Raw genomic sequence first — 25,366 nt, 5'->3', positions numbered from 1 at the left:
TGCCCATGGTGTGTGAAGACTTTGAATAGTGGAGAGAAGGGGCAGGTCTGGGGGACACTGTCTGCGCAGAAGGCATCGTGCTTGCTGAGCTGTGACCAATCCAATCGGCACTGGAGATCACTGCACACCTTTTCAAATGGATTACGCCCTTTCTTTTCCACAGAGTGAAATTGCCAAAAAGGTATTCTGTCATTGTTGTCCTGAATGGGAAATAGGTCACAGCCATTATAGAAATATTCAAGTCAAGGATACTGACAATGAAATAGAAATATGTGTGTTTTTGTCTGCTCTGAAAGCACTGGAAAGGTGTAGGAGTAGGACTCTGTTTAGAGGGGAATTTGCCGAAAACCTTTTAGTTCAAGGTCTGTTGTAGCCTCGTCAAATGTAGCTAGAGAAGTGTATCAGTGAATGATTGAGAATAATCAGTAAAGAGTGGCAATGGTATAATCCTCCACAGAAAAGACTAGCACCCCATCCCCTTCAACCCCCCCTTTCTTTTTCAGTCTCTGAAGTGTCCCCATTGATTTATCAGTATTCTATTTTTAGGTGCATGAAACGGTAATTGATTTATTGGAATTAACAATGACTCATGTGTAGTTAGCATCAGAGATATCAGAAGCTAGATTAATGCTCTGAGAATCAGTCATATCAACTCCCCTATTATTTATAACACTGTATTTCTCCCACTGCATAAACACACTCACTTTTAACTGATAACATCGCTCATTAAAGTGGTAGCGACTGCTTTTAGTTAAAGCTCAAGTCCCCTGCTCTGTCTAAGCCCACCCTCTTTAGAACCTGAGAAAACCAACAAACCCTCCACTGAAAAGCTCTCCTTTCCCTATGTTCTAGAGCCACCCACTAGCAGAGAGCTGGTGGGTACAGCGGAGGAAGGGGGTATTGCCCACGCTATCCATGAGGGTTGGCAGCGGTCTGGGTAGCGGGGTTGGCTTGTCATGCCTCTGCTGTCTCGGGTGTCATTTGATCGCAGCGGGGGTGCTGGGGGTGTGCCGTGATCGGCAGGGATTAGGCAGAGCGACACAGCAGATCACGGCTGTATCGGTGGCAGCCATGGAGGTAATCCCTGTGTGCCTGCCTCAGGACACTGCTGTGGCTCTGCCTGACTCTCTCTCTTCATATGGAACTGTTTGTCTGGGTTTTGTTTGGTTGTGTACCACCTCTGCTGGCCTCCACAAGGTGGGCCCCATGTTCACTACATGGACACTGAGAGCCTGCCACTACGTAACCATATTATCTAAACACCATGTTAACAGGATCAATGCAGTGTACTGTCCATTCACCCAGTATTGTGTCATCACTGAAAGGAATTATGATTCAATTCACCTATGACTATGAGCTATGATGAGAAAAACATGTTATGTCTGAATGATAGACTATTATTATTATTATTATTATGAGGTTTATATGTAATGGTTTCCAACATGAGGGTTGTTGACAAGTCTGACCTAGTTACAAAATATTTCATTGCCTTCTTGAATGTAACCACATCTCAGAGAACAACAGATGCACAATGACTCAATGCTGTATAATACAGTATGTGTTATATTAATGACAAAAAGTGAAATAGCTGGAAACCAATGGCTGGAAACCTTTTAAAGCAGTATTTTGGGAATCATTTTTGGGAAATAGTGTTATGGCTTAATTCCAAATGGAAAACAACAAACTAGTTTTATATCCATTTACAACCGGAACCTTCCATAACATTTTAAATATGCCACCTATCCTTTATCACACCACATAGATGGGTTGGTTGTTTACAAGCAAAACCAACGTGTGTAGCTATGGGGCAAAACAGATTACAAGCAAAACGGGCAAAACAGATTGTTGACAACATGTAAGCTATGTTTCGTCTCCAATGTTTATTGAAAACATAAATACATTTGCACAATGAGCACTTATTGTCTCTCAAATACAATCGTTACAGTTGTTAGTTAGCTAGCTAGCGAATTTTAGCCATATTAGCATTGACAAGAAATCAGTCAAAACAAGACATTGTATCAAGAACAAGATTAAACGAACTAAAACGATTCCCCACATGGAGGTTTCTTGTCATTCTTGCTAGCAATCTGGTCATCCAGAATCACAAGAACATGCTGACTTCTGCCCTATGGAAGCGCGCACATCGTTTTTGTGACATTGTCAGCTAACCCATCTATAAACAGTATATTTATTTAAAGGGATAGTTTGGGATTTTTGCAATGAAGCCCTTTATCTACTTCCCCCTTGTCAGATGAACTCGTGGGTACCATTTTGATATCTCTGCATTCAGTTTGAAGGAAGTTGCCAACTAGCGTTAGCGCAATTACTGAACTATCCCTATAACAACCCTCCCTCTAACCAGTGTTTCATATTAATAATTAATTTATCCCGCTGCCCCCTATGGAAGGTATTGTGACAGTGTATGGCACTTCAAACCTAGAAAATATGACATCGTTCCAGCATCCCGCTCTACATGATAATAACATTGTTTTGATAAAAAATTCTGTGTGAAATATTAACAAGGAGTCCACAAGCTCTTACTTTAGCAGCCGCCATACTGCGATGAATGACAACGCAGTGTGAGGCTGAGTTCGAACATGCCTCCGTTTGCATATGTGAAGTTTCCACTACGTATCAGCACAGGAGAACCGCTGAGTAGTTGATTTGATTTGAAAAGATCCACACTTTTTGTCCTCACTAGTTTTATGAACTTATCTTAACTGAGGTTGACCTTAATTGAGCTGTTGCTCAAAAGTATCTATATGAGATGTGTGCACTCCTAAAGATATTGATTTGACGTATACTGAACAAAAATATAAACGTGACATGTAAAGTGTTGGTCCCATGTTTTATGAGCTGAAATAAAAGATCCCAGAAATGTTCCATATGCACAAAATACTTATTTCTCAAAAATGTTTGCATCCCTGTTAGTAAGCATTTTTCCTTTGCCAAGATAATCCATCCACCTAACAGGTGTGGCATATCAAGAAGCTGATTAAACAGCATGATCATTACACAGGTGCACCTTGTACTGGGGACAATAAAAGGCCACTCTAAAATGTGCAGTTTTGTTACACAACACAATGATGTGTCAAGTTTTGAGGGAGTGTGCAATTGCCATGCTGTTTGCAGGAATGTCCACTAGAGCTGTTGCCAGATAATTTAATGTTAATTTCTCTACCATAAGCCGCCTTTCAACGTCGTATTAGAGATGGAGGTGGAGATTGATGAGGAAAAAAACTAATTTAATACATTTTAGTATAAGGCTGTAACCTAACAAATTGGGGGAAAAGTAAAGGAGTCTGAATACTTTCCGAAGGCACTGTAAATTGACTGATTTCCTTATATGAAATGTAACTCAGTAAAATCTTTGAAATTGTTGTATTATGTTACACCACTGAAAACTGTTGCGCTGATAAAGAAGCAATAAAACTGGCCTTCTTTAGACTAGTTGAGTATCTGGAGCATCAGCATTTGTGGGTTCGATTACAGGCTCAAAATGGCTAGAAACAAATACTTTTTTTCTGAAACTCGTCAGTTTATTCTTGTTCTGAGAAATGAAGCCTATTCCAAGGAAAGAAATTGCCAAGAAACTGAAGATCTCGTACAACACTCTAATGTACTTGTCCTCTTGCTCAGTTGTGCACCGGGGCCTCCCACTCCTCTTTCTATTCTGGTTAGAGCCAGTTTGCACTGTTCTGTGAAGGGAGAAGTACACAGCGTTGTACGAGATCTTCAGTTTCTTGGCAATTTCTCGCATGGAATAGCCTTCATTTCTCAGAATAAGAATAAACTGACGAGTTTCAGAAAAAAAGTATTTGTTTCTAGCCATTTTGAGCCTGTAATCGAACCCACAAATGCTGATGCTCCAGATACTCAACTAGTCTAAAGAAGGACAGTTTTATATCTTCTTCAATCAGAACAACAGTTTTCAGTTCTGCTAACATAATTGCAAAAGGCTTTTCTAATGATCAATTTGACTTTTAAAAAGATAAACTTGGATTAGCTAACACAACGTGCCATTGGACACAGGAGTGATGGTTGCTGATAATTGGCCTCTGTACGCCTATGTAGATATTCCATAAAAAAATCAGCCGTTTCCAGCTACAATAGTCATTGACAATGTTAACAATGTCTACACTGTATTTCTGATCAATTTTATGTTATTTTAATTGACATAAAATGTGTTTTTCTTTAAAAAACAAGAACATTTCTAAGTGACCCTAAACTTTTGAACGGTAGTGTATATCACCCCCCCCCCCCCCCCCCCTCCCCGCTAAAACATTTTCTGCCCAAAAAAACGAAAAGGGAACACTTTTCATCTATCACAATGGCGCAAGCCCAGACACAGTAAAGACAAACCAAGGAACATCCGGATGCTCAGGGGAGCATTAAAAGTTTTCTGTAGTCCTTGGCGAAGTAATGTGGGATGACAGTGAGGGAGGATGGAGGGAGGGGTTGCTTCCTGGTGGCACCTGTTCACCCAGGCTGTGAGACAGAGCGGTGGCCTTCCGTCCAGGAGTGTGACTTCCTTCCCCTTGGCACACTGGGTAATAGAGATCAGTAATTGGGAGCTATAAATCCTGGCTGCGGACAAGGTAGGTCAGAACAGGCTGATTACTTAGGCATTACAGTCAATCTAAGCAAGCCTTGAATTGAAAGATTTGGTGAGGTGGATTCTCATTATGGGGGTGAGTGCATGTATGCGTTTGCGCGGAGTGGTAGGGGCCAAGGTCCTCCTCTCGTCCCCATCCTATAATGACATTATGCAATGCTCCAATGCCCTCGACCACAAGTCTCGTAAACTTCGCAACAAATGTATTTTCCTCATCCCCCGTAGTTTTATACGATTTTTAGGGGAATTGTCAGAAAGCAGCCGAGGGCCCTCCTGGAGTTCTGAAACCTTTCCAAAGAACTGGCTCTTTAGAGCATTAAGGATATCTCCGTATGTTGCACATTCACTGCAGGTGTAGTGCTCTGTAACGACTACTATTGCAACCTTCAACCCAACAAAACTTTCCCCATCTGTTTATTATTTGTTTAATCTGTAGCTACACTATATACACTACCGTTGAAAAGTTTGGGGTCACTTAGAAATGTCCTTGTTTTTGAAAGATAAGCACATTTTTGGTCCATTAAAATAACATCAAATTGATCAGAAATACAGTGTAGACATTGTTAATGTTGTAAATAACTATTGTAGCTGGAAACGGCTGATTTCTAATGGAATATCTATATAGGCATACAGAGGCCCATTATCAGCAACCATCACTCCTGTGTTCCAATGGCACGTTGTGTTAGCTAATCCAAGTTTATAATTTTAAAAAGCTAATTGATCATTAGAAAAGCATTTTGCAATTATGTTAGCTCAGCTGAAAACTGTTGTTCTGATTGAAGAAGCAATAAAACTGTCATTTTTTAGACTAATTGAGTATCTGGAGCATCAGCATTTGTGGGTTTGATTACAGGCTCAAAATGGCCAGAAACAAATCATTTTCTTTTGAAACTCGTCAGTTTATTCTTGTTCTGAGAAATGAAGCCTATTCCAAGGAAAGAAACTGCCAAGAAACTGAAGATCTCGAACTACGCTGTGTACTTCTCCCTTCACAGAGCAGCGCAAACTGGCTCTAACCAGAATAGAAAGAGGAGTGGGAGGCCCCGGTGCACAACTGAGCAAGAGGCCAAGTACATTTGAGTGTCTAGTTTGAGAAACAGACACCTCACAAGTCCTCAACTGGCAGCTTCATTAAATAGTACCTGCAAAACACCAGTCTCAATGTCAACAGTGAAGAGGCAACTCCGGGATGCTGGCCTTCTAGGCAATTTCGCACATGGAATAGCCTTCATTTCTCAGAACAAGAATAGACTGACGAGTTTCAGAAGAAAGTCTTTGTTTCTGGCCATTTTGAGCCTGTAATCGAACCCACAAATGCTGGTGCTCCGGATAATGTATATAAAAGTATGTGTATACGCCTTCAAATGAGTGGTTTCGGCTATTTCAGCCACACCCGTTGCTGACAAGTTTATAAAATCGAGCACACAGCCATGCAATCTCCGCAGACAAACATTGGCAGTAGAATGGCCTTACTGAAGAGCACAGTGACTTTCAACGTGGCACCGTCATAGGATGCCAATTTTCATCAAAGAAGTTCATCAAATGTCTGCCCTGCTAGAGCTGCCCCGGTCAACTACAAGTGCTGTTATTGTGAAGTGGAAACGTCTAGGAGCAACAACGGCTCAGATGTGAAGAGGTAGGCCACACAAGCTCACAGAATGGAACTGCCGAGTGCTGAAGAGCACAGCGCTTAAAAATAATCTGCAACACTCACTACTGTGTTCCAAACTGCCTCTGGAAGCAACGTCAGCACAATAACTGTTTGTCGGGAGCTTCTTGAAATGGGTTTCCTTGGCCGAGCAGCCGCACTCAAGCCTAAGATCACCATGTACAATCATCTAGCAGTCTGACGGTCTAATCTGGGTTTGGCATAGTGCCAACTGTAAAGTTTGGAGAAGGAGCAATAATGGTCTGGGGCTATTTTTCTTCATTCGTGCTAGGCCCCTTAGTTCCAGTGAATGGAAATCTTAACACTACAGCATACAATAACATTCTAGACAATTCTGTGCTTCCAACTTTGTGGCAACAGTTTTTGGAATACCTCCGTGTACAAAGCGAAGTTCATACAGAAATGGTTTGACGAGATCGGTGTGGAAGAACTTGCCTGGCCTGCACAGAGCCCTGACCTCAACCCCCTTGAACACCTTTGGGATGAATTGGAACCCCGACTGTGAGGCAGGCCTAATCGCCCAACATCAGTGCCCGACCTCACTAATGGTCTTTTGGCTGAATGGAAGCACTTCCCCGCAGCAATGTTCCAACATCTAGTGGATAGAGTGGAGGCTGTTATAGCAGCAAAGGGGGGGGACCAACTCCATATTAATGCCCATGATTTTGGAATGAAATGTTTGATGAGCAGGTGTCTACATACTTATGGTCATGTAATGTATGTTAAGTGAGGATGTATCTCTCATTAAACAAGCTTTCAAAGTTATGACCTTTTATTGAAAGTGACTTGAAAGTTTAGTTGGTGAAAATGCAACTTTCTGCCATGTTTCATTGGTGGGGTGTTTGAGTTTAATCCACTTACAGCTCATAAGTGACTAGAGGGGACTATGGAAGGTGAATTAGGGAGCAGAGCCTGCAGTATTCTCAGCATTCTCTCCAGTTCAGAGTGTGACTTAGTGGATTAGAGGAACAGTAGTTTCTCTCTCAGCCTCCTGCGGCATGCTGTATGTGGCCTTAATTTTTCATGATACAACTGCATTGGAAGTGTATCGACTCATCAATATTGGGAGTCCCTACACCTAAAGGTTTAGTTCTTAGTAACGCTATATAACCTAGCATGCCTGGTCCTTTGATTTAAAGTCATCTATGATTTTTTTTGTTTAAATGCTCACAAAAGTCAGTAACTAGTATGCGTAATAGCTTTGCTTAATTACGAATAACATTATCGGGCTCCCGAGTGGTGCAGCGGTCTAAGGTACTGCATCTCAGCGCTAGAGGCATCACTACAGACCCTGGTTCGATTCCAGGCTGTATCACAACCGGCCGTGATTGGGGGTCCCATAGGTAGGTGCACAATTGGCCCAGCATTGTCCGGGTTAGGGTCTGGCCGGGGTAGGCTGTAATTGTAAATAAGAATTTGTTCTTATTAACTGACTTGCCTAGTTAAATTTAAAAAAATAAGAAAATAATGAGCAAATTCATCAAATGAATACACCAAACATTTGGTCCTCTATAAATAATATATGTACTGTTTATAGGCTATATGACAAATGGATGGTGTGGTGTCGGTGCAAAGCCCTGCAGTGTGAAGTGTTGCCACTCAGAGAAACACTCCGGCTAGCATCATCCCTCTTCTCCTGAAACAGCATGCTACTCCACTTAGCAGCCTCCATTTGGGGTGGCAGAACAAACACTGTTTTAGCACTTTTATCTTAATGCACTGCAAAACTCTGGAGCACTGAAGGCATGATTATTGTACAGAGACAAGAACGGCGTGCATTTAAAGCAAGGACTTATTTAAATAGAGACTTACTGCCAACCATGTGACACTCCTGCTTTTTCTTTCCCCCAGCCTCCTAGAGGGAGAATTCGTTTGTCTGTCTCTTTGTGCATTTCCTTAGCTTGTTTTCAATGGACTTATTCCGCACATCCCTTTTCTGTGACACTGATTCCGTGGATACTTATCCTGAGTGAAATTGCAATGTTCTGCTGCATGTATTCATTGTAGAGTAGGGACTGTATCTTCCAGCTTGTAGACTATCTTTTCATCCCTTCTGTTGGCTAGTTTGGCTCGGCACACAATTTCAAGGGGAGACATTTTAGGTGAAAATATGACACTGGGGTTTGATAGTGTGCATTTTGTTGAAATTGAAGAGTGGCATATGGCCAGCGTTGGCCCCTGTCTCTCAGCAGTAGGTGTGTAGGTGAGCCCCGGCAGACCACCGTAAAAGCCGATCTGGTGCCACGCCCGTCTAATGCGGTCTTTAGCATCTCTGATAAAATGCTCATCTCCAGCTGCTCCATGCGTGCTGCTGGAAACCACAGCAACCCAGGCATGTTCCCACAGCTCCAGAGGCCACTGATTTAATGGTGGCACGGTGTCAATGGTGACCTCATCCACTGATGTCTGCACAGCTAATGCCCCAACATGTGACGTTGACACTCTACAAGACTGTGTATACAGTACAGTGAGGGTGAGATGGATCGGCAGAGAGAGTGTCATATGTCTCTCTATGGATGGTGGAGAATGATGGACACTCGACGTGAGGGCAGTGATGTCAGCAGAACAATTCTGAAATGTGTTGTGTTTTCCAAAATACTTTGTCTGTGAAGTCTGTGTAGTCAGACAGAAATAGTAATAACAATCAGTCTTACCATGACATTCTAATTTATTTATATTTGGAAAAAACCTTTTAGACTATGCCATGTTTTGTTATTCAGACTATGAAAGATTCATTATCTATCAAATCAATCACCCACTATTAATGTTAATGGCTTTAAGTGTTAGCAAAGTAACCGACCACAAACCACCCCAAAGGAGCTCAGAGTCTGCAGCTCATCAGCCCTCAATTTGGTGAGGAATGAGAGGCAAGAGAGGGAGAGAAAGACAGAGCGGGAGAAAAATGGAGGGAGAGCGAGAGGGGGAGAGCCACTGCCGCCCACCGCTGCCTGGCCCTGACACCTTGTGAAGAGCGCTCATTCATCACACGGCGTAGGGCTTGAGCCTCCGTAAATCACTGTGGATAAAGGACGCGCCGTAAAGAATGGAATTGTGAAGGTAAGGGTTTTAAATCCCCCTAGATGATCCGAGATAAACACAGAGAGACTTTTGACAGTCCCTCGTTACCGCCGCCAGCGAGAGGAGCTGTCACCGCTCCCTCCTCGCCTTTCATCTTGCGGTAACAGTCTGGCTGCTAATATCCTCAATTATCTCTGCAATATGTTGCTGGGAAAAAGGGAAAGTTCCGAAGGAAGCGTTCACACAATTTAAAAGTTTTAATTTGACAGCTTGTGGTGTAATGATGGGTTCTGATGAGGGTAGGGGGCCCCAGCCTACACCCAGCCAGTGACAAATGATTGGGCTGTACCGGGGTTGGTTAGTGGGTGTCAAGAGATGCTGGATCAGATGTCAAGAAGCCAAATACATGTTTCGCAGGATGATTTAAAAATTCTATTTACTCTCGGTGGAGAATGTGGGCAGGGTTTAATTATGGCAGGGCCATGACATTTCAACTGATGACAGTGGTGGTGGTAGACATGTCTGGGTATCTGTTTCTTCTCCTGCTCTAAGAGCCTGTTAACATAGTTGTTTTGGAAAAGGAACATTAAATGGGTCTTTGTATCGAGACAATCATAGACGTACTGAAGATGACAATAGTGACAATTTCACATGGGTTTTTCTCAATGTAATGGCCTTAGTTTGTTCTCAGTGGAGTACTTGTATTATATTTCATCTAACATACACAACTCTGGGGCAAAGCAGACAGATACAGTTGAAGTCGGGAAGTTTACATACACCTGAGCCAAATACATTTAAACTCATTTTTTCACAATTCCTGACATTCAATCCAAGTACAAATTCCCTGTCTTAGGTCAGTTAGGATCACCACTTTATTTTAAGAATGTGATATGTCAGAATAATAGTAGAGAGAATTATTTATTTCAGCTTTTATTTCTTTCATCACATTCCCAGTGGGTCAGAAGTTTACATACACTCAATTAGTATTTGGTAGAATTGCCTTTAAATTGTTTAACTTGGGTAAAACATTTCAGGTAGCCTTCCACAAGCTTCCCACAATAGGTTGGGTGAATTTTGGCCCATTCCTCCTGACAGAGCTGGTGTAACTGAGTCAGGTTTGTAGGCCTCCTTGCTCGCACACGCTTTTTTTAGTTCTGCCCACAAATTTTCTATAGGATTGAGGTCAGCCTTTCAGGTTATGTCGATATAGGACTCGTTTTACTGTGGATATAGATAATTTTGTACCCGTTTCCTCCAGCATCTTCACAAGGTTCTTTGCTGTTGTTCTGGGATTTATTTGCACTTTTCGCACCAAAGTACGTTCATCTCTAAGCGGTATGACGGCTGCGTGGTCCCATGGTGTTTATATTTGCGTACTATTGTTTGTACAGATGAACGTGGTACCTTCAGGCGTTTGGAAATTGCTCCCAAGGATGAACCAGACTTGTGGAGGTCTACAATTTGTTTCTGAGGTCTTGGCTGATTTATTTTGATTTTCCCATGATGTCAAGCAAAGAGGCACTGAGTTTGAAGGTAGGCCTTGAAATACATCCACAGGTACACCTCCAAATGACTCATATGATGTCAATTAGCCTATCAGAAGCTTCAGAAGCCATGACTCCATTTTCTGGAATTTTCCAAGCTGTTTAAATGCACAGTCAACTTAGTGTATGTACATTTCTGACCCACTAGAATTGTGGTACAGTGAATTATAAGTGAAATAATCTGTCTGTAAACAATTGTTGGAAAAATGACTTGTGTCATGCACAAAGTAGATGTCCTAACCGACTTGCAAAAGTTATAGTTTGTTAACAAGAAATTTGTGGAGTGGTTGAAAAACAAGTTTTAATGACACCAACCTAAGTATATGTAAACTTCCGACTTCAACTGAATACTCACAATGTATTGTATTGACCTGACTACTTATTGAACCTGAAATGCCATATTATTTAGCCACTCGTTGATATTGATATTCTTTGGAACCTGTATAACTAAATGGAGAGGAGTGAATTTGCATAGATAGGGCGTCCATCCATCCGTCCGTCCGACTGATAATGACGGCGGAGTCACAGTGCATGATGGAGACACAGAGGGCATGCGACTGTCACATGAAGGTTGACTGGCTCATTAAAGGAAAGATCCCCCCATGGCACCTAGTCAGGTAATTGTCTTTTTTTCCCCTTCCGTTTTTTCAATGCTGATATATATACATAGCTTCAACTGGGGAGGATAAATCAATCATTTCAAGTGTCTTGTGTAATAAGTGAAAGTTATAAATCATGGGATTTGCTCTCAGGTTTATGAAATATTGGCTGTCGAGGTGGGATACATTATCCCCAGTCAGTTAGTCAGTCAGTGTTCCTGGACCGAGGCAGTCAGTCAGTCAGTCAGTGTTCCTGGACCGAGGCAGGCAGACAGTCAGTCAGTGTTCCTGGACCGAGGCAGGCAGACAGTCAGTCAGAGGTGCAGGTGTCAAAGCACGTAGGCACGTAGGCAAGCTTTGGCTAATAGAAGGATCCATCTATAGAAGAAACGTTCACTCCATCAAGGGCTCTGTATGACGCGCAATTAGTCCACATAATACAGATCTAGGATCTTAATTTGAGCCAGTTTGCTACAGCAAGAAAATAATCCTGCAGCAACTACAACTGAACATTTTAATGATTATGTTGATTATAATTATTTGATATTATTGTAGGGTTTCGTACATTTTTGGTACGGGAAAATGAAGTCTGGAATTTCAAAGTGGAAATCACATACTTCAGAAGCCTTTTTTAACCTCAAATATACTACATTTCCTTTATTCCAGGAAAGATCTCCTGCAACAGTGTGATCAAATTAAGATCTTACATCTGTATTAACATAGGGATCAGACCAGCGTTTTCATAGGGAGTATAACTCCATGTTCAAGTTTGTTCACATCAAAGTAACAGTGTCAATCTTCCTACTGCTAGTGTAATTGCCTCCGGTTAATGACTATTTCATGTGACTAGAATCAGTCCTAAGGCTGAACTTGATCGCTACAATGGTACACACATTTTATAGCTCGCATTAACAGGGTTTCCTTGATAGATAAAATAAGTAAATAACTGGTTTGGTGATGGAGTGAAACCAGGATAACAAATGGGCCCTTTCTGATAACAACCCCCCTGTGAGACACCCTGGCATAAGAGACAGACAGAGAGAGAGGTTGAGGAGAGAGGCAGAGCTGAAACAGCCCACTGCTCCCAGTGGAAAAGCTCCATGTCCCACACAAGGATGGATTGGGGAGATTTGTAATAGTCCTGCTGCTTTTGACAAAGTGACCCAGTGAGACCTTCATCCTCATTGCCTTAGTGAAAAGGGCATCGGCAGTCGAGCTGTAGCTGAGATAAGTGGGGATCTGTCGTTTTGGGCTGCTCTGTTATAAATGGCTGCCACCTCAATCACGTGAGACAAGAGCGCTATCTCCCCTGACAACCTCTTTCTGACTTGACATGCAAAAATCTAATTGATACAAGGAGAGGGGAGGAGAAGGGGAGAGAGATTGAGGAGATATGGCTTTGGGGAAAGTTTTTTCTTTACATCAAAGTTGAAAAGCCGTCTGTGGCAGGAAGAGACAATTTCAAGATTGAGGCCTCTTACACCCATTTCTATCTGCACAGTGACCACAGATGGAACCTGTAGGCTGTTGTACCACCCACTGTACAAATTTCATGACAATACCTGCATGCTGACAGTACCATAGCCTTTGGATATCATTTACAGGGTCATAAATTCATGCGTTTTGAATACCATAAGCCATTATAAGAGTTGCTGTTTTTCACCACTTAGTGACCTGCGTGTGCTGTGGGTACGGCAGAAGAGGCTTATATTCTAGGATGAGGGTAAAGAGATTATACAACCTTGACGGTGTGTTTTATGTGGGTGTTGCTATGGACAAGCGCAGTACTTTGTTGATCAGAGTGTGTCTGAAATAGCAGAGTTGGTTGACAGAGGAGGTTGGCTGAGGAGATAGTGTGGGTTGAAAAGATCCATCTATCTGTTCTTTTATCTCTCTCTATGGCTTTCACTTAATAATGTACTTATTGGGACTTTTCTACTGCCTAAATATTAACTTTTTTCTTCTCGAGTACAATCTTGCCGAGTTAGATGAGCAAGTTGGTCATACAATGCTTGTGTTTTCGACCACTTTTAAGTTCTCGACCACTTTTGAGTTGAAGTTGTTTTCTTTGTGCCGACTTGGAAATTGGAAATACTGTTTAACGTCTCTTATTAAACAAACATCCAAAATGAAAGCATTCCCTCTTGAACATACCAAGTGATTAAACTTTATCTCTTTGAAATCTACACAGCTTAATCTTGTACAAAGATACACTGACTGCTGGCAAAGCCCTAGAAGACCAAAGTGTGAAGAAAGCGATCAGAAGGATAAAAGTGAGTGAGAGAAACTGAGAGAAAAAATGAGTACATGTGGTGAAGGGCGTATGATAGAGGTCAAACTCAGCCCCATGTGCACCTGGTCCCCCTAGCGAGGCCATTTGCTGTCACCTCCACTGCTGCTCTCCACAACCAAGACACCCCTCTCTGCATTCAATCCTTTCAGGAAACGCTGTGCCCTTCCCACCAACACCCTGATGTTTGATTCATTCTCCAACACCCGGAGGACACTCATAACAAAAACAGGAAAAAGGGAGGAGAGAAAAAGAAGAAGAAAAAAAGAAATTAGAAAAAGACTGAAACATCAGATTTGTAATTCCCATTTGTGGACGTGAATGGAATGAGGGGCCCAACACAGAACAAAAGAGAATACGTTGTTTGATAGGGACAAAAGACAAAGAGGAGAAAACAAACAAATCAAGAATCCCTCCACCCCACCGCCACCCCTCCTCTCTTTCGCCTCTTTTGTTTGACTCAAGGTTTGTGGAGTGGATGGGGCCTGGAGATGCCTGCGGGGGGTGGGGGGTTGCTTTGCTCGGCACCTCTCAACGTGCTCTCTCTTAATCAGAGGTTGATTAAGCACACTTTGAGAAGCATGGATTATGGGGCTCCCCTCGGACCGAGCTAAATTGGTCGGAAGGGAAGGAAGGCAGAGCGTGTATCTCAGCCAGGGGAACTTTTGATGTGTCAGTCAGTGCGTCTGGCATGGTTTGCTTTTATTGACCTCCCCAGCCTTGATTTGTGACAGATCCCCCGGTGCTGGGGTGAGAAAGGAAGGGAGGGTGGGGTGGGAAAGGGTAAAAAAGATTGAGCTGCTATGCAAGAAAAGAATCCCCCAAATTCTGCTGACCCAATGGAATGGTCCCAAGCGTAGCACGGCACGCACTGCATAAAAACCATTAACAAAGCATCAGCAGCCGAGCAAAACGATTGGCTTGATTGAAACTAAAGACATTTCCCACCGAGCCTCTACATTTTGAATCAGAGAACACAATGTAAACAGCAGGTTTCACTCACAGATATTGTCTCTCATCTACCGTTAATGTGTTGAAGAAAGTGCCTTTGCATAGGTTTCAACATCCGTACCCATTTCTAGACAGCGTGTGTCGTTTATGGATTCATGGATACTAATAGTATGATGCTTTCTTCCCGTGTGCTGTGCTCTGACTAGTTTGTAACCCCTTCAGAAAGGGTAGGCATTATTCATGTTGCGCTGGTAGCAGCACTGTTAATGTAATGAGTCAGGCTGTTAATTTAATGTGATCTCGCCTCAGACACAAAGGGTCAACCTGAGACCCTGGCTGGCGCAGACAGAGACCTATGCGCCCTACATAACAACGATGGGACGTGTCATAGCTGATTTATATTGCCCTTGAACCTGCCAATAATAAGACCTTGTGGGCTTGCCTTTAAAAGAAGCCTGCGAAAGAGAGCACTGGCAGCCAGGGAGATAACATGAACGCTGTGTTCCCACCTATTGAAAGCCTGGCGCGGTACAGCTGAAGGCTTTTAAAGGCACCCATGTAATCTAAATGTGTCATTTCTCTCACACAGCACAGCGCTGGGATGCATTGATATCAGATAGCCCTGAGATGAATCTGACTTGACCTGTGAACATCAGAGTCGATGGCTTCTGCATCGCTACACAGGCATGAGAGGAATCAGCAATGGGTTCTAGGAGATAGGCATCGACACATTCAACTAGGCACAACACACCATTTTTGATAGCATACTGTAGGCACAGAACACATAGATTTCATAATAAAGAGATACGCATTAATGTCATTTCAAACTCTCAAGTCTCTCCAGACAGGATGGCAATCAGTCTGTTTATCATTTTGCCACCATTTTATTTACATCACAGAACATAGCTGCACAAACACCCTATCCATCCCTGAACACAACGCCATGGTAACTGGAGGAGGGAGATGCACTGTGTTTTTTTGAAGCAGCCTTATTAACTCAACCCACTTGCCCATGTAATTAAAGTGTGCTTACAGTGCAGCTAATATTCACTATGTAACCTGCGAAGGCACACAATAATTATGTGGGGCGTGACTGACAGAGATCAGGCAAAACAAACAAAGCGGGCCAGCCATCAGTCAAGTCAGTGTTGGGCCAGGTTAATAAGGATGCTCCTGCAGCTCTGTTAGATGAAGTCTGGGACTCATTCCTAGCTAATCCAATTACAGTTTGATTTTAAGGAGCTTTTTAACAATGTCACTGTCACAGACCATTTAAAATAGTCCCACTCCAGACCTTTATGAAGCTATCCTAAGCGGACAGTATTAACAAGGTAAAGAAAGTCCTTCACGATAACTCAACGCAACCTTGAGAGGAACCAGACTCATTGACATGGGCAAATACCAAATTAGAGGACATTTGACTTGTCTGGCCAGTGCAAATTGTGCCTATATTATAGTTGGATGGGTACAGTCCAGCTCTCTCTGTCCCGGGGTCTGGGAGGCAGACAGGAAAAATCTGGGTTTATTGGGAGAATCCCACATGTAGTGGAGTGGACCTGTGATCGATTGGGATCTGAAGTGGCTTAGCTGTGCCTCTGTGTGTCAATAGCGTCACCTTCTCCCTCACCTCTCTGATAAACCGTAGGCTCCTGCTCCACATATACCCCAGGCTGTGGACACACAAACTATCTGTATGCTGAGCCATCCCTGAGTCATCCCAGTCTCTAAATGCACCAAATGCAGGAGTCCAGACTCTGAGGGGTTAAGTGTTGAATTGAGGAGACATTAGAATGCACTTCACAGCACCCTGGCACGGTAGATTGAAACAAGGATTTAATTGGCTCCATATCAGGGTTAGATAGTGCCGTTGTTGACTTTTGATAGAAAAACAAGGTGACTGATATTACGGAGATAAGCAAAAATCCCAACTCAATCACATCAATACGTTTCTAAGGCGTGTACAGGTGGCTCACCTTGCAACCAATGACAGTGGCGCTCGCTGAAAAGATAGGCATCGGAGGTTGTGTCTTGTGTCTGCATTGTCACACGTTTATTGCTGTGTGTGTGCATGTCAATTTCTCTCACAATCATCACAGTGCAGTTGTATCAACATGATCTTGGCACAGAGGTCATGGGATTCAAAGGCATACATTTCAGTTGCTCTAGTTCCTGCTTCCTCACAGAGCATTACAGGAAGCCCCATCAAAAGGGTCACCTTTGAGCAGTGCTTTATGGGTATTTGTTTCATAGGCGACTGTATTACTTCACCCATACACTATAACTGTGAAAGCTGTTAGGATGTAATTCCACACACATGTATCTATGAAATTGTACTCGTTGAGGTATTAATAAAAACAATTTTTAAAATCTATTTTGTTTTTAAGAGGACCCATTTCTAAGGGATTTGACCTAACAACGGAAGGCCTAAACACTTAGTGGCAGCAGGACATGTGCATTACAGGTGAAGCCCTTTCTTTGTGTGGCGAAACCTCAGACTGGGTGAACACACTGGTGTTGACACTGTCTCTCTTTGTCTAAGCCTATTATCTTGTGCCCCGCAGTTTGCTTCATTCATTCCCAAATGCCACTCTTCGCATATGAGAGCATATCAGTCTCCATGGAAACTCATTTTACCAATACTTTGTTGACACCAAATGACCCTGCTCTCATACTTACCATCACAGCTCTTTGCATGGAGGTGGCCTGTTTTCATTTGGAGATTAAACATTTTAAGGCAAATGTAGCCCCCGCTGGCTTGCTAGCTGTGATACTGAATTCAGAGGTGGAACATGTAGAAAGGCCAATGTGATGTATTCATAGCCATTTCCAGAGGTTTTCAGGAAGAATGCTCACTGAACTGTTTCTATTGAGGACATTTTGTTGGTCACATACCTTCCATTCAATCTGTCAGATGGCTTGACTTACAAATAATCTTCTGTTAAAGTGTTATTTGTTTGGACATGTGGAATCTCACTGTACTCTAATCACATATCTAACTTTAATATCATACCCATAACCACCTCAGCAAGTTACCTCACTGATTTGTTTAACTGCTGAAAATGCTTAACATACTCAGTGCACATTGCCAAATTTCCAATGTTTTTCATAAGTGAGTTTTTGACATTTTAATGACTGACAACCACAGATGGCAGTAGCACAGTGCACGGACATAACATGTACATCTGTATGCTCTATTTTTACGCTACTATCCATAGCTATTTCTGTAGTTATGTATTGACCAGGATCAGTTTCAGGAAGTATTGGCTTTGGATCAATGAGGCCACGGGATTCTCTTTGGAATATTTACACTTGTGTCTTTCTCTGCAAGGCCCACAGATAATTGGTTGAAGGGAGAGTCCAGGAAGGTCAGCCAAGAAAGCAGCCGTAGGTGCCAGCGTGAAATCTACAGGAACTACAATTACTTCAACAGTGAGCCGCTGGAACAAGGTGAATGACAGGTAGGAAATAATTCATATGAATTACCTGCTGTATTATGAATAACCACCTGCTGAGAGGACATAGCACGGTCAGTTATAAGCCAAATTGGTTTTCAATAGTCCTTTTTTTGTCATTTGTTGGCAATTACCCTAGTTCTCGTGATAATATAGTCACAAATGAACCTCCGAGAACATTTCTTCCTTATGGCTTTTTGGGAGGGACAAGGTTGAAGTTGGCATGCAAGTGATCACACAAATATATTTTGGTTACTCCTCTGTCCTCTGCTATTTTAACTTATTCTATTGAAGCTGATGCTTACCTTTTTCCAAGCCAGCTCTCCTATTAATAATTAATTATAAATTAACCAAAAAAACATACAGTATATAGCTTACATTTTACACTTGACTGTGACACACACTACTACTGTAAGTTATTCTATAAGAAATCCTCCCATCCCAGAGATCACTTATCACATTCCGTTTTTTGGGGCGGTAAATATCTGACCTTGCAGTGCAGAGACATAAAGTCTGTCACTCAAACAATTATGACTTCTTTGTTTCCTTCTGGATATCATTCTCGAGAGAAGACTCAAGCAGTCTGAGTACTTAAACCTGGTGATTCAGTGCTCCTAGTGGAATGGTTGTCTCTCCCCATCTCCAAATCCTAGACTGGTTGCCTCAGGATACAGAGGATGGGGAGAAAAACCCTAATTGGTGCTGAATGTGTGGACCATTAATGGGTGGTAATAATAGTTGAGATTTTACGACTCCCTCCACATTAGGCCTTTAAGAGAGTTTCACCTGTAGAAAAGGACACCTCATACTTTCTGCTATCTCTTCCTGTCAAGGTGTTACAGTGTATGATAAAGAACAAGAGGGAGGAAACTTCCGATAAGGCCATGACAAACAGCAACACCTGATGTAAAGCTGTGGTGTATGTATTACCCAGATAGTTGGAAGCTGAACAGTATCATTCATGAAGGACAACCTATTCCAAGCAGTTTATAATTCCTTTGTGGTTGCTATGACTGCCAGTGGTGAACAGCAGGGGTTGAACATGGAATGGCTAGCTGGTGTAATGTAATCACATATGTGGTCTCACGTCCCCTTGCACGGTGTTGACCACAACATTCGGTGCTATCATACCTTTTCTACTGGAACATGATGAAGGCTCCACACTGTTTGCATTTCAGTTGATGAGGAAATGTCTGAGCATTTGAAAGATGGCTTCTGTTTACCCATGTCTAATAACCCTCTGCATAGGAAAGCCTTTGAAACACTTACCATGTCCAGAGACATTGCATGACTGTGTTGGAATCTAGAAGAGAAAAGGAGGATTTAAGAAAATAGAATACTTTGATGAATGTGTTCTGTGTTATAAAATAATTTGGGAAACATCTTTGGTGCAACACTAGATGCCATAAAAGGGTCTCAGAGCTACAGTAAAAAGTCTATAGTAGCTAGAAACTAAATGGTGAAAACAGTCTTAACAGTAGGGAAACAACGCAACACATGGACCTAAGGAATTGTTGATTCAACAAAGGTTAAAACCGTCATTACAATACAATATTATTTCAAAGTCTAGGGTTAAATTATTTAATTGCAATTTCTCGCTTGATAAATACTCTCTTCTCAGTCCAGATGTGATCAAGTTGAGACAGACAGGGCACATTTGCTTGGGAGTGTAATATTTTTCTATGTCAACTAGAAGTCCTTTTAAATCAGAGGATCCAAGTATTTTCACCTCATTTGATCAATGTATTTCATTTGAATCCTATCATTTCTCATGCACCACCATTCACAGTGAAATTTCACTCTATGGTAATTTTTCTGTGTGAACTGGAGATCAGAGATGGTTGATTGTGGAGGGCCCTTGTCCAGCCATATTTCACAGTGTCCTCTGAAGGAGTAACTCCAGCACCCTGTAAGGTGACTTCTCATTATACTTCAACTTCATGTTATTAACTTCCTGTTAACAATGCAGGATGGATAGCAGCAGTGGCACCCCGAGGGCCCTGGCTAATGTCTCCTGTAGTATGTCTAGTGCCACAAGCCTATATATCTCACTTCTCAATTAGAAATGTCTGGAAAGGGAAATTAACATAGACTGCATCATAAAAGGCCTGACAACAGAGCTAATACAATTACAGTAGAGTGATTAAAAAATATGAAAAAGGTGATGTATTACATTGATCATAAATGCATTCCCAATTAATTTAATTGAACAGTACGCTATAATGTTGTAGTTAAAATATGTCCTATTAGTGTTTGGCTCATGCATGCATAAGAATTAATTATTGAATAATTGTTAGTGTATTTCAACAGTGGCAAGGCTGTGAAGGATGATGTATCTTCTTCAGTGGCTGTCCAGAGATAGGGCTTAATTACAGTGGATAGCCTTATCTCCTCGCTTTAATCCGCTTTTTGGAGTCTCCCCCGCCCACTCACACCATCTAGTCGATATCATCAGACCGCTGGCAGAGCCACAGAGAGAAAGTGATCCCCATTTCTCTGTCACATTAAGGGTCATTCATGGAGTCTCCGCCTCAGACCTGACTTAGAGCACGATGTGGAAGAGCTAAGAAGAATGGTCTGTATAGAATATGACCCTCATATAACAGGTTAGAGCTCCCTGGCACATACACACTAGTATACTCTTTGTCAACAGAATAGACTTCAACAATGTATTACTATAACGCTATCAGAAAATTGTCTCATTTCTTTGCCAAAAGCAATTTTTATGGACATAGCCTACACTAGCTGTGATGTTTTGAAGGTGTGTTCATATTCTGATGCTTTCCGGTAGTGCTATACTTCCATATTGCCAAAAAGGGTTTGTCAGTTGGATTAGGACTATGATAAAAGAGGCAATGTTGTTGAAATTTCTCCGTTTCCTTCATTTACATGTAATTCAATCAATCCATTGAAACAGCGGGGGGTTAAACGGCTAAATTCTGTACACCGAATACAACATGCCAACTGCTGATCTTGTAGTGATGGTAATAGCACTGTCAAGTTTGACAATTCCGAGAAAGCAATACTGTTATTCCCCATATTCATTTTTCAAAATCTAATTTTACTTTCATTTCTTCACCAACACAGAGCTGTCAAGCTGAACATGTAATTCAATGAGCGTCAGCCGTTGGCTTGATCATTTCTTCATTTTATTTTTAATGGTGCATATACCATTCAAAATTACTTCAGTTTGAGGATACGTAAATCATTTGGTGCTTCTATTGGACTTGACTGTGGTTTGCAGTAATCTGAGGCTGTGTCCAGGCTATATTCATCCAGTGTTATGTATGCCAGTGTTGTGTAGTCTACCTAAAGGCTTGGGGGAGAGGGGAACATTTGATCGGAGAGTGATGTGTACTGCAATGCTTGAGACTATGGCCCTCTTTATTCAGAGTTGCGGCCGAAATGGGCTGTCAAAATGGAGGAAATTGAAACCAGTCAATATTGCACATCTCGGGCTGTTGAGGCATTGTGAGAGCACCCTAGCTTAAATTGCCAACAGCAGTCAAAGCCAGAGCAGATATCAACACAAGGGCACACACATGCATTTACACACAAAGCCCTCCCCCAATGCCAAATGCCTCATATCTGTTGGAACCTCCACAGAGAATGGCAGCTGAAAAACATGCTTAAGCCAAGGTCATTCCTTCCTATGTTAGAAAGAAACAGCAAACTAATGCCTGCATCTGTCTGGCAGTCATCAAGTCCATTGGACCAATCACTCTGTGAGAGCTGAGATCATTTTAATGAGAGGAGGTGAGTAGTGGTTTCTCCTCTCAGCTTTCAGCCCTCAGTGGAGCACTATGAAAAGAGCTTTCCAGACAAACAGTTTGCTGTTCTCAGGATTTGGAGAGACCTTTTTAATCCCCACCACCTTGTTAAATAGCGGGATTTGAAGCCTGTTTCTTAATCAAGTCTCAGTACAAATAGGATCATCTCCCGTCTTTCTCAGCCTTTCCCTGTGCGGAGTGGGAATTATAGGTGTTCTAGTGGTACTCGTGTTGGTTGTTTTATCTGAGACGTTTGAACAACACTTCAGCTGTTTCCAAGCAGGCTGCGGTACACTACAGTAATTTTCATCAGCTCGCTTGTTCAGGTAATGTTCCTCCAGGAACACTGATCTCAGGGCTTATCTTGTTAAGAGCCCCCCTGCCATCTTAAAGAAATGACTGGCTGGCGGAGACTGGGCCCAGCTTTTAGGAACATTATTGGGGATGGGAGAATGACACTAATTAGACTCATTGTCATGTTTAAAAATCAAGCTCGGTACATTCGCTTGTTTGAATTTGCTTGTTTGAATCAAAAGCTCAATTGCAGAGTATGAAGTATAATCTTCTAGTTTGAAATGACATAGAGAATCAACAAAAATGTGTCATAATATTAGGTATATCGAAAACACTTTGGATGGAATTCTATCATGACACAATGCATTTCAAAGCACACAAAAAGTAAACAATATATTTACCTGCACAGGGACACAATAGGAAGCAGCTTCTGAGATGCAGCTTCTGAGATGGGTAGGCACAATGTGGTTTACACCTGCAATACAGCGTAGACATGAGACAAAACAGTAGAGTGAAAAGGAAGCACTCCCCCATCCATATCAACAGGGCCGCAGTGGAGCAGGTCAAAAGCTTCAAAGGTTCCTTGGCATGCACATCACTGATGACCTGAAATGGTGCCATCACCGTGGGGAAGAAGGCGCAACACTGCCTCTTCAACCTCACGCAGTTGAAGAAATTCTGCATGGCCCTAAGACCCTGTCATGACGTTGGCCTGGGGGTAGGTTTATGACAGTCATAAATACCTCTTCCCACCCCCCCCCCCCCGTTCCTCTCCCTACTCTACTGATGTGACATTAGAAAGCCCCTTTGGTTAACATAGAGATTCTGGGAACATCAGAAGTTGGGGGGAAATGAACTATATTCTGGTAATCCGACCAACTGAACATATGCGGTGGTACTTAAGGTATATTATGTCAGTTCGGTTGTCATCTGGCACATTCTCATCATTGATAGAATGACATAAACTCTACTGTGGAAAGTCTAAACATCAGAGGTATCGGATTCACATGGAATTGTTGTTTAATTCAAATGTTTGAATATGAAATTATTTGTGAAGAGATGAAATGTAATTTTAGTTTCCAAATGAGAGATTTGGGTTTTCATAAGTTTGCTCAACCAGTGGCCCGCCCCTGTGAAGAGACATGGGTAATAAACTTTTCAGACACACCCCTCTCCCTCCACTATATAAGCCATTGACGAAAATTTAACCTCCTGTTCCGGGTACATTAGGATGACGATCCGATGTCAGAACTGTTCAGATAATAACTACAGAACTAAGCCAACATCAGCATGAGCTTTGGTTGTGAATGGTATGAACTTTGAATCGTATTCACTATAGAAGTGATACCTCCTAGACGTTGTTAGCAACAGCAGCTGCAAACGTAAATTAGGACAGACAGAGTATCCCGTCTACTAGACAATGACGTTACTACAACATATCCAATTTACCAGCAGAGACATTCTTCAAAGGACAAAGGACTCGGTTGGGCAACACGGCCTTCCATCTACCACCAACCTACTGAAGCGCAGCTCAGAGTAAATATTTATTGCATTTTCCTTTTCCAAATGGGCGGTAATTTAGAATGCATAAGATATTGTATTTACGATAGCACAGCTTCGCCCTTTGTTCCTCAGTCTTCCCGCTCTTTCACTCAAACCTAGCCCCTTTTCTTTTGTGTAACAAGCTGTCTTATCTGTTCCGCCCGCTAGAGACGTTTTCCTTTATGACGTAATTTGTAATCAAGGTATGATTTATTCCGTGTATATGTAATTCTGTGTGATTTAGTTAGGTATTTAGTAAATAAATAATTAAACCCAATTTTGTATTGCTGATTCAACTTGTTAGCCAGGGTTCGTGAAGAATTTACAACTTTCAGATGAGACTGAATAAGATGACGATTAATATTGACTGCTATTGATGTAAAATATTATAAGGTCTTTAAGAGTTTTTTCAGAAGATAACAGCTCTATAAATATTATTTCGTGGTGCCCCTCCTCTCTAGTTAATTATATTTACATGATTAGTTCAATCAGGTAATATTAATTACGGAGAAAGTATTTTATAGAATAGCATGTCATAACACTTAATCCGGCATAGCCAAAGACACGACAACCCTCACAAACTTCTATAGATACACCATTGAGAGCATTCTGTCAGGCTGCATCACCGCCTGGTACGGCAACTGTAACGCCCTCAACCGCATCACCGAGGGCACGCTGCCTGCCCTCCAGAACATTTATAGCACTCAGTGTCAAAGGAAGGTCAAGAAGATCAGCAAGGACCTCAGCCACCCGAGCCACGGTCTGTTTACTATACTACCATCTAGCAGACAGAGACGGTACAGGTGCATCAGAGCTACCTGCTCGGTACTCAGCCCTGATCCTTGAGACTAATGCCCCATGTATGTACAGTCCATTCGGACAGTATTCAGACCCCTTGACTTTTTCCATATTTTTTTACGTTACAGCCTTATTCTAAAATGGATAAAATAGTTTTTTCCTCATCAATCTACCCTCTAATGACAAAGCAAAACCAGGTTTTAGAAATGTTTGCAAATGTTTGCAAAAAACTGAATTATCACATTTACATAAGAATTCAGACCCTTTACTTAGTACATTGTTGAAGCACCTTTGGCAGCAATTACAGCCTCGAGTCTTCTTGAGTATATTGCTACAAGCTTGGCACACCTGTATTTGGGGAGTTTCTCCCATTCTTCTCTGCAGATCCTCTCAAGCTCTGTCAGGTTGCATGGGGAGCGTCGCTGCACAGCAATTTTCAGGTCTCTGCAGAGATGTTAGATCGGGTTCAAGTCTGGGCTCTCACTGGGCCACTCAAGGACATTCAGAGACTTGTCCCGAAGCCACTTCTGCATTGTCTTGGCTGTGTGCTTAGGGTCGTTGTCCTGTTGGAAGGTACATTTTTGCCTCAGTCTGAGGTCCTGAGCGCTTTGGAGCAGGTTTTCATCAAGGATCTCACTGTACTTTGCTCCGTGCATCTTCCCTCGATCCTGACTAGTCTCCCAGTCCCTGCTGCTGAAAATCATCCCCACATTCACAGTTGGGATGGTGCCAGGTTTCCTCCAGACGTGACTCTTGGCATTCAGGCCAAAGAGTTCAAGCTTGATCTTATCAGACCAGAGAATCTTGTTTCTCATGGTCTGAGA

General features: G+C 42.2%; 1 long non-coding RNA gene across 1 annotated transcript in view; it reads left to right on the top strand.

Annotated features, from left to right (window-relative positions):
* Positions 1–25,366, top strand: part of LOC120034593 — a 252,013-nt gene that overhangs the window by 17,405 nt on the left and 209,242 nt on the right. The window contains exon 2 of the long non-coding RNA XR_005474048.1: positions 18,015–18,144. This is a non-coding gene — a long non-coding RNA (uncharacterized LOC120034593). The remainder of the gene's footprint in view (positions 1–18,014; positions 18,145–25,366) is intronic.

Source organism: Salvelinus namaycush, chromosome 41, assembly GCF_016432855.1.
Source record: "Salvelinus namaycush isolate Seneca chromosome 41, SaNama_1.0, whole genome shotgun sequence".
Taxonomy (NCBI): Eukaryota; Metazoa; Chordata; class Actinopteri; order Salmoniformes; family Salmonidae; genus Salvelinus; species Salvelinus namaycush.
This window is presented reverse-complemented; position numbering and strand designations above follow the sequence as displayed.